Source organism: Melanerpes formicivorus, unplaced genomic scaffold (genome assembly GCF_026170545.1).
Source record: "Melanerpes formicivorus ecotype bairdi unplaced genomic scaffold, bMelFor1.0.p_v2 SCAF_32, whole genome shotgun sequence".
Classification (NCBI taxonomy): Eukaryota; Metazoa; Chordata; class Aves; order Piciformes; family Picidae; genus Melanerpes; species Melanerpes formicivorus.
Genome location: NW_027142384.1, coordinates 3,560,407 through 3,575,148, shown reverse-complemented (window position 1 = coordinate 3,575,148; position 14,742 = coordinate 3,560,407). Strand labels below are relative to the sequence as shown.

General features: G+C 37.3%; 1 long non-coding RNA gene across 1 annotated transcript in view; it reads right to left on the bottom strand.

The window, feature by feature from the left end:
* The window catches only part of LOC137449685 (uncharacterized), a 64,712-nt gene extending 51,578 nt beyond the window's left edge, over positions 1-13,134 (bottom strand). Inside the window, exon 1 of the long non-coding RNA XR_010989446.1 lies at positions 12,828-13,134. This is a non-coding gene — a long non-coding RNA (uncharacterized lncRNA). The remainder of the gene's footprint in view (positions 1-12,827) is intronic.
* Positions 13,135-14,742: the final 1,608 nt, after the last annotated feature.

The window sequence follows — 14,742 nt, the reverse complement described above, 5'->3', positions numbered from 1 at the left end:
AGTTACACTCTAGAGCACAGTAGCAAAGTGTTTTTCTTCAGATAAGCAAGTTTTACCTGTACAGTTGTGAATTAGTTACCGTATTTGACTTCATACTGCAAAAAGAGGCTAATTCACAGATACATTTCACTTCACAGATCGCTATTGAGATTCTAATTGTAGCTGCATATGATTTAGGGTCAGTCTTATGAAAAAGTTTTAACCTCATGTGATTTTGAAAGGCAATGAGCAGGTCTTAAAAAACTGTCCAGTGAACATATTGCAGTTTCTTCCACATTCTCAGATGGTGTAAATTGGAATGATGACACTGATATGAAGAACTAAATTGACATCTACTGAGGGCATTTTCCTTGTAATTTGCTCTTTGTTCCCTACTGTATGGAGGCTTTCCCAGGTGTGCAATTCACCAGTTTATCTCTAGTTATAGAATGATCAATAAAAGACTAGAAAATGCCATCTCCACTGCACAGCTCTGAAACTTCAACCACTTCCTTCCACATATACATATAAGGAAAACCTAGAGATGGATATTCTGAAAATATACCTTACAACAGGTAAAAGGTATCTTAATGAAATTAATTTCATTAAAACTGTGATAGTGATTACATTATAAAAAAAAGTACTTTACACCTGGAAAACTATCAATTGTATAAATGAGATAAGAATTGATTCTGTGAGAAGCTGGAACAGTTATCACTTAATAGACTCTATCTGAGTGAATTGAACTGAGTTTGACTTAATTTGCAGTACATTCACCAAAACCTATCATATCTTGGCTGTTATGGAAGTGCTTTTATCACAAGACATAATACAGTGAAAATGAAGAATTAAGAGAAATAAGGTGAAGGAGATATTTTGACACACACACTGGCATACATTCCAAGGAAAAAAAAAGGTGTCAACAGCAATTTTACTGAATTGGTACCAATAATTTGTCATAAAACATGATGTCTCCATACAGAATTGAGGCTTTGTTGTTCTAGATACTATGCACATAGATTTCCAGAAAATGGTCAGTACCCTAGGAACTTTAAAAGTTTAATTTATGATAGAAACAACAGTCAGATAAGAGAAAAAAAGAAAGAAAGATAACAAGAGTACAATCTGGTTTATTTATTGGAAAATACTGCAGCAATCCAACTGAGAAACAACTTGATTGTGGTTCATAAATACCCCTAGAGGGGCGACAAAGAAGGTACTGAAGTAGCCCACCATGTAGCAAAGAAAAATATAACAAGGAGCAATTGTTGGAAGTGAAATCCAAACAAATGCAAATGAGGAATCAATCATAAAATCTTTATAGAGGTGATTAGCCCAATAAACAAAATAGGTTCATTATCTATTCAAACTTTCCAGATAAATCTGAAAGGCAATAACAAGGTTTGGTCATACACCAATTAGGTCACTTTTTGGCCACCTATTTTTGCAGGTAGGTGTAGTTTGTGGTATGGAATGTAACCTGGAAGCAGTGCATCTGTATTGAAAGTCATTTGCCCAGTCTAACATAGCACACCTCTCAAACTCTGACTGCAGTAAGCTTATATCTGTGCAAAACATCATGTGGAGTCACTGATACAAGTGTTTTGAGATGGGATTTTACTATAGGAGTTAGATAGGAGCCAGACCACAGGGCATCTGGAACAAAATAAACAAACTAATAAACAAATAAACAAAAACCCCAAACAAAACTCAAAAAAAACACCCAAACAACAAAACCCTACAAATAAGCAGTCGTATTAGCAGCATTAACAAGGGTTATCAACTACTCATTTGCAACCAATGTGAAACAAAGTTGAAAAGACGTGTTTCAGCTATTTTGGTCCTCATGAGCAGATATATTTTTGTGCTTAGAAGATAAATCTTTTAAAGGAAAGCGGCGAGTTTGTAAACTGGCTTGCATCTGTCTTTGATAAGTTTTATTTTTTTTTTTCCAAAAGTTACAAGACTGAACATCTTGTCTGATTTCAGGAACAAACCTCAACACAGTCATATTCTTTTTTTCTGTTTGGCTATGCTGACATTAGTATTGTTTAATTTTCCTTAGTCTTGGTATGTAGCAAGAGATGTCCCAAGATATCAGTTAAAATACTAGTGGTATGTTCTCAGTTTCACAAATTCTCTTGTTAGAAACACTTTCCCAGTTGTGCTGCTCAGAAGTCTAGTACATGGCAACTTCAAAGCATAATAGTTTCTGGAAGAATGTGAGGACATTTCTGCCATAACATTGTCCTCCTTGACATCTCGGAAAATTCACACAGGAAAATTCAATTTTCCTTTGTTTTCAATGCAAACCTTTAAGATTTCCTTTTGCCCATATATTTATCTATCTTTCTAGACTATCTTTGAGGTGTCTTACATTGTCCCTTTCTGAATGATTTTTAAATATTTGCAAAAGGGTTTGGGAGAAACTTGTGCCAAAAGCAAACCAAAAAACCCCAAAACAAGCCCCTACCAAAAATTACGACCCTGCCTGCAATTTCACAGTCTGAAGTTCTACACCTGACGTTACCGATGCCATGTAGGTAAATAAAATACTTTCTCTATGCCTTTCTTTGTATTTCCTTCATCTTTCTTTGCTGCTACTATTCATATCTCTTCCATTCATATTTCATTCAATGTATTTGGAATTAGCACTTTAAAATTTATTCCTAAATGGTAACTGAAGATCATAATTTTTTTAACAGATTGTTTTCTTCATTGTTTACCTCAAAGGTCACATCTTTTAGAATATGAAAAGCATGGGAAATCAACATTGAAAATTGTTCTAAATGGGACCACATGCACTTCCCAAAATTTTTCATTTGGAAATTACAGACAAAAAAATAGATCTCTGCATTTGAAAATAGTAATATTAAAAAGAAACCATCAATTTGCTACCATTTTCTACTTCATACGAAGAAAGTGTGGCCATTAAAATAAACTAAACTGAACCTAAAACGACTTTTTCCAAAAATAGCTGGGAAAATAAAATTATAATTAAAAAATAAACAAACAAACAAACAAAAAAAAACAAAACCAAAACCCAATCTGAAACAAAACATTAACAACAACTAGATTTGGTTTCTTTTCCATGCCAAATTACCTGATATAGGCTTTGGAGTATCAGCTGTGTCCAAAGATGTTCAGGGTATGGCTGCATCACCCTCAAGGTGAAATATTTGTCATGACATGATAGGGTCACAGCTTTTGAAAAGTCAGAAATAGGTATTACTTGTGGGATGCAGATTTCAGGCCTATGTCTACATCTCACTACCTAGATTCCTGTTTACTATTGGTGCAGTTTCATGAGAAGCTTTCTTGCTAGAGGCAAAAGCTTCATCTCACACTCCTGAGAGTACAGATGTGGAAGGAGATTACAGCTTTTAGTGCTATCAGCAATTTTAACCTCTGTGTGTGCTAAGAAATTAAGTTATGTCAGTTTCCATCCCAAACAGCAGTTTGCCAGAGGACACTTTGCTTTACTCATGTGGGCATGGCCCATGCATGCATAGGTTGCTATGCATGTCTGAGTTCCTTACAGGTGCAAGCAACAACTTTAAGCCTAATTCCCTAAACGGAAGGAAGTCTACCAGCCTCTCATGGACAGAGGAGGAAGAATACTTTTTAATTTAAATTGTTTCCTTTTCCCACTCTTTCCTCCCACCCCTTATAATATGTCCTCCAACAAAGGGTTGTAACAACTGTGTAGTTAGGTCCAGGAACAAAAATACAACAGAAGGGAAATCACACATCAGAGAAACAGATACAGGTCACCATTTCTGTGCAGAAAACAATTTCACAAATTCCTTAACACATTTCTCAAGTGGCTTTCATGGTTAATGTTTAATTTGATACCTAATTGAATCTTAACTAATCAAGGAGACTAGTACTGAACATAGAGAGTCAAAAGATTGGCAGACAATTGTAGTAAAACATTATGATAAACATCTCAGCTTGATCCTTCTCTCTTTTGTTCAGGTGGCACTCAGGAGCAACTCCACATAGCCATACTGGAGTAAAACTGGTGTAAACAAAAGTAGATCCTTGATGAAGCAATTTCAGACTTGGCACTAAATTCTGATAAACATGCTACAGTGCAGCTGTATATTAAATAACCAATTTAGAACAAAAACAAGCCACTAATGGTTACATTTTTCTTCAGACTAATAGGTGGCTGAAATACAGCATTTCTGAAATAAATGACAGGGAATATTAGCTTTTGAAACATGTTTTCTTCTGTTGTCTGTAATAACAGTTGAAAATAAAGGAAAAAATGCTGTAGATTCACAGAAAATAATGTGCTTTTATGCAAAAGAGACATCAGACCCTGATGTATACAAGGAATTTGAGATGTCTGTACTGAGACACATAAACATGTTCAGATATCAAACCTCTGCTATGGAACACCTAAACCCAGATTGGGGATTAGGGCAAGGAGACTACAGGAGCATTTGAGTGGGATATCCATGCCCTGAGCTGTAGTTCTGTTTTGGAAGAGGACAAATTAAAAAAATAAAAAAGTAGCAGGGGAAGGTAATTTTGTCTGTGCCCTTGGGACAAAACCCTACAGTAACTAAAACACTAAGTGCATGCCAAGATCATGAATCAGAGTTTTGGGCTGTGAAGTTCGATTTTATCTGAAAACAAAAGGAAATTAGCTACAGATACGAAAAAGTGAAAGAATCATACAGAAAAGTTCTTTTTCCTGTCACATGTCTTTGGGAGATTGATTCATTTTTACAGATTGGTCTCAAGCTAAGACTTCCAAGGACTTACTAAACAAACTGTCTGGTCTTCTATGAAAATTTCTCTCTTACCTCTGAGTTGCAGCCATGATTAGACACTGGGAAGGTACAAGGTGCAGTCTCGCCTTTCTCCCTATACCTTGGGTGCACCTTTGGACCATTGTTTCAACCTTGTCTGCTTTTGTTCTATCTGCTTTAGCTCTCGACTGGGCTCACTGAATGGATCCCAGATCTAGTTCATCACTTTCTGTGTCTACCACTGCTACTGGACCATGTTACCAGCAGTTTTGACTCTTGTCTCCATGTCATTATGGTACAGACTTTGTTGCTATCTAACAGGATGATCTTGTTCAAAGTTACATGAATTGCCATCTCCTATGCTGGTTATGGCAGTAATGTGTGAGCTGTGATCTGAGCAAGCCTAGCAAAACAGGCCCTTACCGATTTAGGCATTTATATTTCCAGATGGCCTTAGGCAGATTCAACTCCACCCAAAAGGTGGTAACTTAGTGTCAGATAACAGCAGGGTGTTAGGTATCTATAGGAAACAGCCCCTGAAAATAGAGCCCCTAAAAATAGTAAAGCTGGAGCAGTCCAGTCTCAGCAATCTTCAGAGCACACTGATAAACATATTCTGTGTGTCCAGCAATTAGATAAATAAAGACTCACTTTCATCTGGAGTTCTCTAAGCACTGTGTTAAGAGGATATAATCATCCTGGCAACGGTGATGATGTATAAGTGTTGCATTCAGTCTGACTAACGACTTTTACAAGGACCTGGAGCACCACTTCAGTTTTCTATGTCTCCTACTTCTACACTAGCAAGAGGAAAATAATATTTATAAGTGCTACAGAATAACACATGATAACAAAGCTTTCTGAGCATAATCTATCACACAAGGTATATATTTTACAAAGAAAATATTCCTAGAAGTATGACCCCTCAGTTTACTTTCTGTTTTAGCATTTTCATCGAGAAAGGGGGAGTTGCATCTGTACAGACATTCATATTCACATATAAATCAACACCTATTTAGGACCAGAATTTTCAATCTGAAGGGCAAGAGAAATCTGGTACAAGTGACAGAATCTGATCTTCTCTCTTTATCTCACAGCTGCTGGAGGAATTTGCAATGTGAAAGCCACAGGCGTCAAGTAGGTTGGTATCTTTGGGATTCAGCATTTCATTTAAGGCCTGCTTCCAGAACTGCTGTCATGATAGGGGTGAATGTTGATTTCTATTAAATACATTACAAATATGTATGACATGTTCTATTCTTGGCAAGATGCCACTATGAAGAGATATGCAGCTGAATTGCCAGAGAATTCAAGCCTGATGGGGAGCAGAGGGAGGAAGGAAGGAAGGCACAAAGAACAAAATGTCTCCATAGCCACCCACGAGGACAAACTCCTAGTGAGATATGAATCAGCAACAGCCAAGGAAGCCCTGATGCCTAAAGGGGATTATGTAAGAATCTGAGATAAGTGGTGTCACTAGCATCTTTGGTTATTTCTATGGCATTTAACTGTGTCATCTAACCTGACAATAGATACCCTGAGCTCTCTTCTAGTCTATGTAGAAAGCTAAGCAGCTGCTGAGGGTGATAACATTAATCAGGAGTCTAGAGCAGGCAGACCTGTGAATTAGGCATCTCAGGTAAATTCTCGATGGGTGTGCTAAATGGAAACCTTAAGCTTAAATCTTCTGTTTAGACACTTTGTGAACAGCTCTTTGCTATTCAGCCTCATAGATCATTGGGAAAAATTTGCTTATTTATCAAAAAGACAAACAAATGACTACATTTGGTAAAATGCAGAGAAATTTCAGTGAAGAAAGGAACAGGAAGAAAATACACACATAGGAGCATCAAAGAAAGAAGTCTAACATTAAAGTCTGACTTCATATGGGCAATTGTGTCTCATGTTGTACAAGGTGTGATGTGAGGTTTTGCACAGTGATTATACATATGCAATATTATATCAGCTTAATGCCCCGAAAATGGCTGATTTTTATACAACAGAAATGATATGTCTCAGAGAGAAGGATTTCTCATTTATGATTTTCTATACTCAAACTCTTGTCAATGTGCAGAAAGGTTATATACAAATTAAGTTTTTCAACACAAGAGAGAACACGGAATTTATATTGTTTGATTCTTTATTCTCAAACAACTTTTTATTTATTATTCAGTACTTTGATCCCAACACTTCTAAACTTTCAATGTATAATAAGCTTCAATTCTTTGTTTAGTTGCGTCCAAAGACTCACAAGGTAAGGCAAAATGAGATTTCTGGATTTTTAATAACTCTTCACTTAATTAGTGTATGTTTTAGTGGTTGTCTTACTGTGGATTTAACCAGATATTTGGTAAAAGCTAAAAATCTACATTTCTAGTTTGTATTTTATTTAGGGCCTAGCCAGAAAATAGTGTTCAGGCAATTAAAACCATGTCAAATGAGAAGTCATTAGGCTGAAAATACTGAGAGCTGTACTCATTTCATGGTTAGTACTGTAATTCCTTTCATATGATAGTCAAGACTTTAGCCTTTCTCAGTTTCCTGAAATCAAAGAGCTATTTACAGAAAGCACATTTTTCTGACTTTTCTTGTTATTCTGTGTGTTCCTGTATCAACACCAAAGTTTGTTTGAAATGGGAAGTTCAAAGCTACTTGTAAACCCATTTAATTTTAGTTTTTAAATATATCATCAACCACTCAGCATGGTTTCAGAAATCCACAGCAAATATCCTCCCTACAGCATCCATCCTCCATTTCTTGTAGTTTGCTATAATCTTGTGTATAAAGCTTCCAAAAGTTGTGGAACAGCCTATTTTGAGAGAAGTTGTAAGCAGGAACACATTAATGAGTATCAGGTGCAGCTATGAATTTAATGAATGGTTTGTTGGAACTCACATTAAATAGCAACATCCGTCTGCAGATGAGCTCTGCAATGTCCTTATTTCAAGCCCAGGCAGATGGAGGATTTGCAATGTGCTTGCTGTTTTCTGGTTCATGCAGCATTGCTTGCTTGTAAATACATTCATAATCATGCTTGACTGTCCAGCCTTTTATTTTTGCAGCTTCCTCTTCTAAGTAATGAGTGTAGGAAGAATGCAATAAGGTTCATCATGAGAATCAAACTTGTTGAGGATTTTTGTCCTGCTCAAAAAACCCCAAACAAACAACTTTTTTATTTTTTTTTTTCTTTTTTCCCTTTTATAATTTTTTTCTCTCAAACAGACTTTGCCTAAAAACATGGAGGTGAAAGGGAAACTGTCAAGTTCTTTTAAAAACTGTCATTTCTTTCTGATGTTGAAGTAAATTTAGAAGTTTCATATTTAGGAACCAAACAGGTTGTTATCAAGACCAGTGACACTTGCTGACATACAGTAAGACACATCATACAGTTCCTTGAGAGCATTTCTGTGACTTCATTTTGATATTCAAAACATTCCAATTTATTTCCATTTTCAGCCATTTGCAATCCAAATGCTTCCTACAGTATTTATGTATGTCTGTCTGCCATGGAAAGAAGAGGTGAAAGTACTTCAAGAGGAAAGCATACATGCTTATACTGGAGAAGCAGGTACTACTTTCTTCCCTTGGCCCTCCCCAAGGATATGAATGGAGTGAATCCCTCATATACTGTGTGAGATGCAGGCTTTTCCCCCCGCTATGAATCAAATAAAATGGTCACAGGAAAAATAAGAGCGTACTGAATATTCATTATTGTCTCAAGCATAAAGAAGCCTATTTTAGGATTTTATACCAAAAAAAAAAAAAAAAAAAAAGGGGGGAAAGAAAGAAAAAAGACTGTTTATTAATTGTATCCTGATCCTAAATGGCTTCTGAAAGTTGCTGATCAGTTACAGGACCAAATTTAACCTCCTACATATAACTGTCTCAAGCTGCATCAGGAGAAGTTTAGGCTCAAGGTGAAGAGAAAGTTCTTCACTGAGTCATTCGCTATTGGAGTGGGCTGCCCAGGGAGGTGGTGGAGTCACCATCCCTGGAGGTGTTCAAGAGGGGATTGGACATGGCACTTGGTGTCATGGTTTAGTCATGAGGTCTGTGGTGACAGGTTGGACTCGATGATCTTTGAGGTCTCTTCCAACCTTGGTGATTCAGTGATTCTGTGATTCTGTCTTCTTTTTTTTCACTAGACAGATAATTTAGATCAAGATTTTTAAGGACTGGATTACTGGTTGGTGAGACAAGATTTCAGAGACATACAAAAGCCTTAGAAAGTGGTGAAAACATTAATTGATAAAATTATACTGGTTACAACACAGAATTAAAAAAAATATATTTCTATAAAATGCAGTTTCAGGTAGGGAAAAATATAGTTTATTCCCAATCTCACTCCTACCATGTTAACACAGCTTCATTGACTTCAGAGCTACTCCCAGTAGACAAATAATATACAACACTTTTGAAGTCAGCGGGTCTCTGATGACTCACATCAGTTGGAGCTGCAGTTCAGCTTGTTGTTTGCAGAGATTTCCAAACTAGGAAACTCTTTCTCACATTTCTAGCAAAGTCAAAATAGGTCTTTGTGAAATAACTGCAGCAAACAGTAAATGATGTATGAAATGAAATATCTCATCCATCCCATACATGAAGAATGTGAAGAGGAAGCTTTGCTGCTTTCACCACTCAGTTTCAAATAAGCCCCTGATGGAGAACCATCATTTGTGTGGAGTAATGGGAGGAAAGGGATGATGCTGTCATTCTTGTCTGCTGTCATGTATGCCACTTCCTTATAGAGATTCAGATTTTCTGCCTTCTGCCATTTGTGTAATAAATACTGTCTTATATTCTCTCAAGCAACTTCTGTTGAGTTCTATGGGAGCTGAGCCCACAGTACTGGGATTCTATTCATGTCTATAAAAATATTTTATATCAAGTTATTTTTTTCTGTATAACAGATCTGATCTCTTGGCATATGTCTGCACTACAAAGTGAAGTGATGTGTTAAAGACCTCTAAGATTTTCTGCCCCTAAAGAGAAAAAAAAGTTCTAATAACATCTGAACCATAAAAAAAGGCTACTGTATGTCTGGGAAGCCTCTGAAAAGGAACCTTGTGTTTCAAAACTTTGCTCACTTTTAGTGGCATAAGTCTTCATGCCCTAATATCACAGGCAAATGGACTTAGTAGTATACTTAGGATTTTGAAAACCCAAATCTGTAAATATTTGACTTGTTTTTTGTTGTTGTTGTTTCCACCTTTGCTATGACAACCATATCTGATCCACACAGAACAGAAGTTTAACTGGGATCATATAGGTTCTCTGACTATCTCAGGAAGATTGTCTCATAGTAATATTATAGAAGGGCACAGACTCTGTGGTGGCTGTGTGGGGACTGCATTCCAATAGCACTCAAGCAGTCAGCAAAGCAGCTCATATTCAAAGTTAGGATGTTTAAGCATCTCTAAAATTCATGTTGTTTTGGTACATCACATCTCTAAATTCTTAGCCTCCTGTATTATTCATTTGACTGTGAAAGTCTGCTTGGCAGAGATGTGGTAGGAAATTTAGCCATCAGGCTTGGGGTGCATCTGAGTTCCAGTGTATCTTTCTGAAGCTTTGTCAGAAATGGTTTGCTTGTCTCTGAAAGCAGGGTGATTTGATCACTCTTGGCAGTCACAGTTTCCCCCTCATATTTTGTTTTGTTCCAAGAATGCCAAGAAAATGTTCTTTCTTTTGGAAAATAGTCTTCTCCCTGCTGAATTCATATTAAGATATCCTCAGAGGGCTTGGCTGTCACCTTCTGTAGGTTAAAACAACAGGATGTACCCGCTTCCTCCCCCTAACTTTGAAGAACATCACATTGGGTTGCCTTTCAAAGCTTTTGAGATACAGTCTGTTATCTACATGCAGTCAGCATCATGCCAAAGTGCAGCATCTAAGAACAAGGAAACTGCATTAGCTTTTCAGTAGAAGAGAATCAACATGCAGATTTATTAGTTATCCTCATTCTCTACCATTCTAAGATATGAGAATGTGGCAGCTGCTTCTGTGACTTTGCTACACTATAGACACATCCAAGTTAATGAGAAACTAGCTTGCTAAGGCAGAAGCAACCAGTTAGCCTGTCCATTCTCAAATGTCACATGATTCTCTGTACTGTTTGGTCCAGCATACTTGGGTCACAAGCCAGCTTATTCCAAAGCAGTTCATGTGTATTTTTAATAGATGATAGATGCAGTGGTGCAGATAAGATTCGTGACACTAGGTAAGAAATGTAGTATTACTGTATCTCATGTTACTTAACTACCTCAAGAATGCACACCTATATACTACCAAAAGGGATGGAGGCGTTGACAAGCTTATTCTAACATGAGTATCAACTGGCCAGAGCAAGTGCTCCAGAGGAAGTAGCATGAAGTTAGAGATCAGATGAGCATAAGGGAAAAGCACAGTGACACAGTATGATCAAACAAAGCGTGTAGTTCTCCATCCCCAGAGCAGGCCATGACAAAAAGGCAACTACATATTAACTACTCATGGTGAATGGCATGTGCTTTGACTTCACATAAGTCTATTTTGTTGAATGATAGAAGGTGTGAAATTAATTTTGCTGCTTTGGTTTGAGAGTGAAGATCTATTTTAGACTATTGGATGAGAAGTTTCACTTAGGAATCTCTCATTTATTTTCATAACCAAAACCAGATCATGAGCTATGGTCACTGTGAGTAGTGAACAGATAATGTACATCCTCTCATTGCTTAGTGATAATTATTTCCTGACCCAGCAGCCAAAGCATCTCTTTCCCTATCTTGCATGCACTGGTAGGCACACATGGACACTGTTGCCAGCTTGGATCTCTTCTCAGTCAACATTTAATATCACCTCAAATACCTGCCTAAGAAGATAGGAAAATAAGGACAAGATTGCTACTGCTACCAAATACACTACAATAATAGATATATTATATTTTCCATGTCATCCAGACATAGAAAAATGAGAAAAAGCATATGTAAGATACATACTTTCTTACAACTTACAACAAATGAAGAGAGGGGGAGTGAAGAGAGAACAGTATTTTGTTTTGAATTGTCATTTTCAGAGAAATTGCCCCTACAGTCAAAGCATTGACCCAATTTGGCAATGTTTAGATGTTACAAAGGAAGTCAGAGCAATCAAAATTGGGTTGTTTTGTGGGGTTTGTTTGTTATTTAAAAAAAAAAAAAAGGAGGAAAAAAGACCAAGTATTAATAAATTCAGAACAAAAGAAAATAGTTTAAAAAAAGAGCCACAGTGGATTCCTAAGAGAAATGTTAAAACCCCAAAACATTCAATGTGCAATACTTGTTTTTCTGGACAGAGCAGAAAATACGCTTTGGAGAAGAATTCTTCACTGTCAGGGGAATTATGTATGTTTCCTACCACATCATTTCTATCTCAAGCTTCTAAGAATATGTGAGATAAGGCAATGGGAGAAAGCTGTGTTAGTGCTCTATTGCAGCAGAACAATAAGGTTAATATAATTCTGTTACTAAAGACCTGAAGACTAAAGACTTGTGTAATTTATTTTTTTTCCTCCAGATGATGAAATAATTCTAGGTGACACTGAGCTTGGGGGGGGTGGGGGGGGTGGGGGAAGGGCAGAAAGGAATATTACTTTTGTTGTAACTGCTGATTCTAATCCCACCACAAAACATCAGGTCTCTGTGACTATAGCCAGAATATCTGTACTCTAGGAAATGTGCCTCCTTAATGTGCCTCCTTTTGCTAGGCATCAGCACAGGTTTGTATTTCTTTGTAACGTCACTGTGGACATTAATCTTTGTATTCTGGTTAAATACCTTCAAGGCATTCCCTCTCTGATACTTATGACTACATTCCTATTAAATCTGGCATTTTGCTGTTGTTTCAAAGAGATTGAACATAGATTGTTTTATACATAGATTGAACCTTTGATATTTGCATCCAAGTGTGTTCAAGGAAAATAACTGCATAGTTACAGAAATATCCTATATAACAAACATCCTGTAAGAAAGAAATGAACACATGGATCAACATCTTTTATCCTCCGAATAGATATTTTGCTTTTAATACAATCTTTTCCTTGTTTGCTTAAAAGGTTTTCAGTCTTACCTCATTTCAGAAGAAACAATAATTCAGAGGAGCTGGTCACTCCTGACAGTAAAAGGATATTTTATGGGGTCCTTCATAGATTTGTCTTATCTCTATTCTGTCGCAAAGAGAAATAAACAAAACCATCCAGGTCCAGCCACATGAATTTTGTCTCATCAGAGAGGTTTGGAGGAAAGCAATAGGTTATCAATAGGAAACAGTATAAAAAAAGACAGAAAAAAATTACAACATATTATCCAGGCAGCCACACTGAGAGTATAAATGAAAGATTAATAGTTCATATGTTTTTCATTGTGGTACATTGACATCTTTGACCAAAGGGAGAGAAAACAGGCTTCTGCTAGAATTAAATAGTGACATCTCAGTCAGTCAGCTGCACTAGATTCTTAAATGGGTTAGCAATCAGAGAGAGATCAAGACCTACTTTTTTTTCTGGAGTCTGCTATGCAATCACTTCCATAGTGCAAAATAAGTCTGAGGAAGCAATTACATGTCTAAATCCTTCTATGCACATGAACACAGGCTTTCTTCATTAAAACAGTAGTTCCATGGAGTTATTGGTGTGTTTTACTGTTGCAATAGAGATTTTGAACTAGATAATCATATAATTAATTTTGTGTTACCTTATAAGTTTATAAGTTATAAGCCTATAAGTTTTATTTTATTTTAATAGATCTGGTTATGTCTGTGAAGTATGCAGTTCAGTGGCATATTTTTTAAATGGCTTAGGACCAGATTCACTCACAGCATTTTCAAGGGTTTCTTGTTTTATTTACAAGGGAAAATATTGGTGTTGTAAAACCAGGGTGCAAACAATCAGTATTGCACTTCTATAAACAGCAAGACATGATCCTGTGCATATAGGAGTAATTGTGCCCTCTCCCATTTGCCCACAGTGATTTATCAAACCTCTCTTACACACACACAGGGCTGCAATACAGATGAACATTTCCCTAGACATGGGGTTTCCCTGGGAAGACACTGTTCTGAGTCAGAACTGATTGTACACTTTGCAGCTCAGGTGGTCTACAGACAATCTGGGTGTAACAGACTCCTTGTAATCATGAGGTATCAGGTACAATCCCGTTTTGGAGAACACCTGGATTCCTGTCTCTGACAATAGTCTGCAAAAAGGTCACTGTGTGCTTACAGTTATCAGTTCCTCTGTCTGCATCATGCAGCAAAACTAGCACCAAGTTCACTGTTGAAGATCACAGAAGCACAGAAGCATTGAGGTTGGAAAAGGCCCTCAGGATCACCAAGTCCAACTCAGAACCCTATTCTACAAGATTCACCCCTAAACCATATCCCCAAGCACCACGTCCAAATGACCCTTAAATACATCCAGGGTTGGCAAATCAACCACCTCACTGGGCAACCTATTCCAATGCCTGATCACTCTTGCTGTGATTTTTTTTTCCTAATGTCCAGTCTAAACCAACCCAGTTGCAGTTTGAGGCCATTCCCTCTTGTTGTATCACTAATTACCTGTGAGAAGAGACCAGCACCAGCCTCTCTACAATGGTCTTTCAGGTAGTCATAGACAGTGATGAGGTCTCCCCACAGCCTTCTCTTTTTCAGACTAAATATCTCCAGCTCCTTCAGTCGTTCTTCATTAGATTTATCCTCCAGACCCTTCACCAGCTTTGTTTCCCTCCTCTGCACTGGCTCCAGCATGCCCACATTTCTCTTCTATTAAGGTACTCAAAACTGGACACAATACTCAAGGTGTGGCTTGAGCTCAATACAAGGGGACAATCACTTCCCTACTCCTGCTGGACACAGCGTTTCTAATTCAAACCAGGATGCGACTGTCTTTCCTGGCCACCTGGGCACACTGTATGTTCATATTGAGTGGCTTATTGATTTGAACCCCCAAGTCTCTTTCTGCCAGACAGCTTTCCAATCACACATC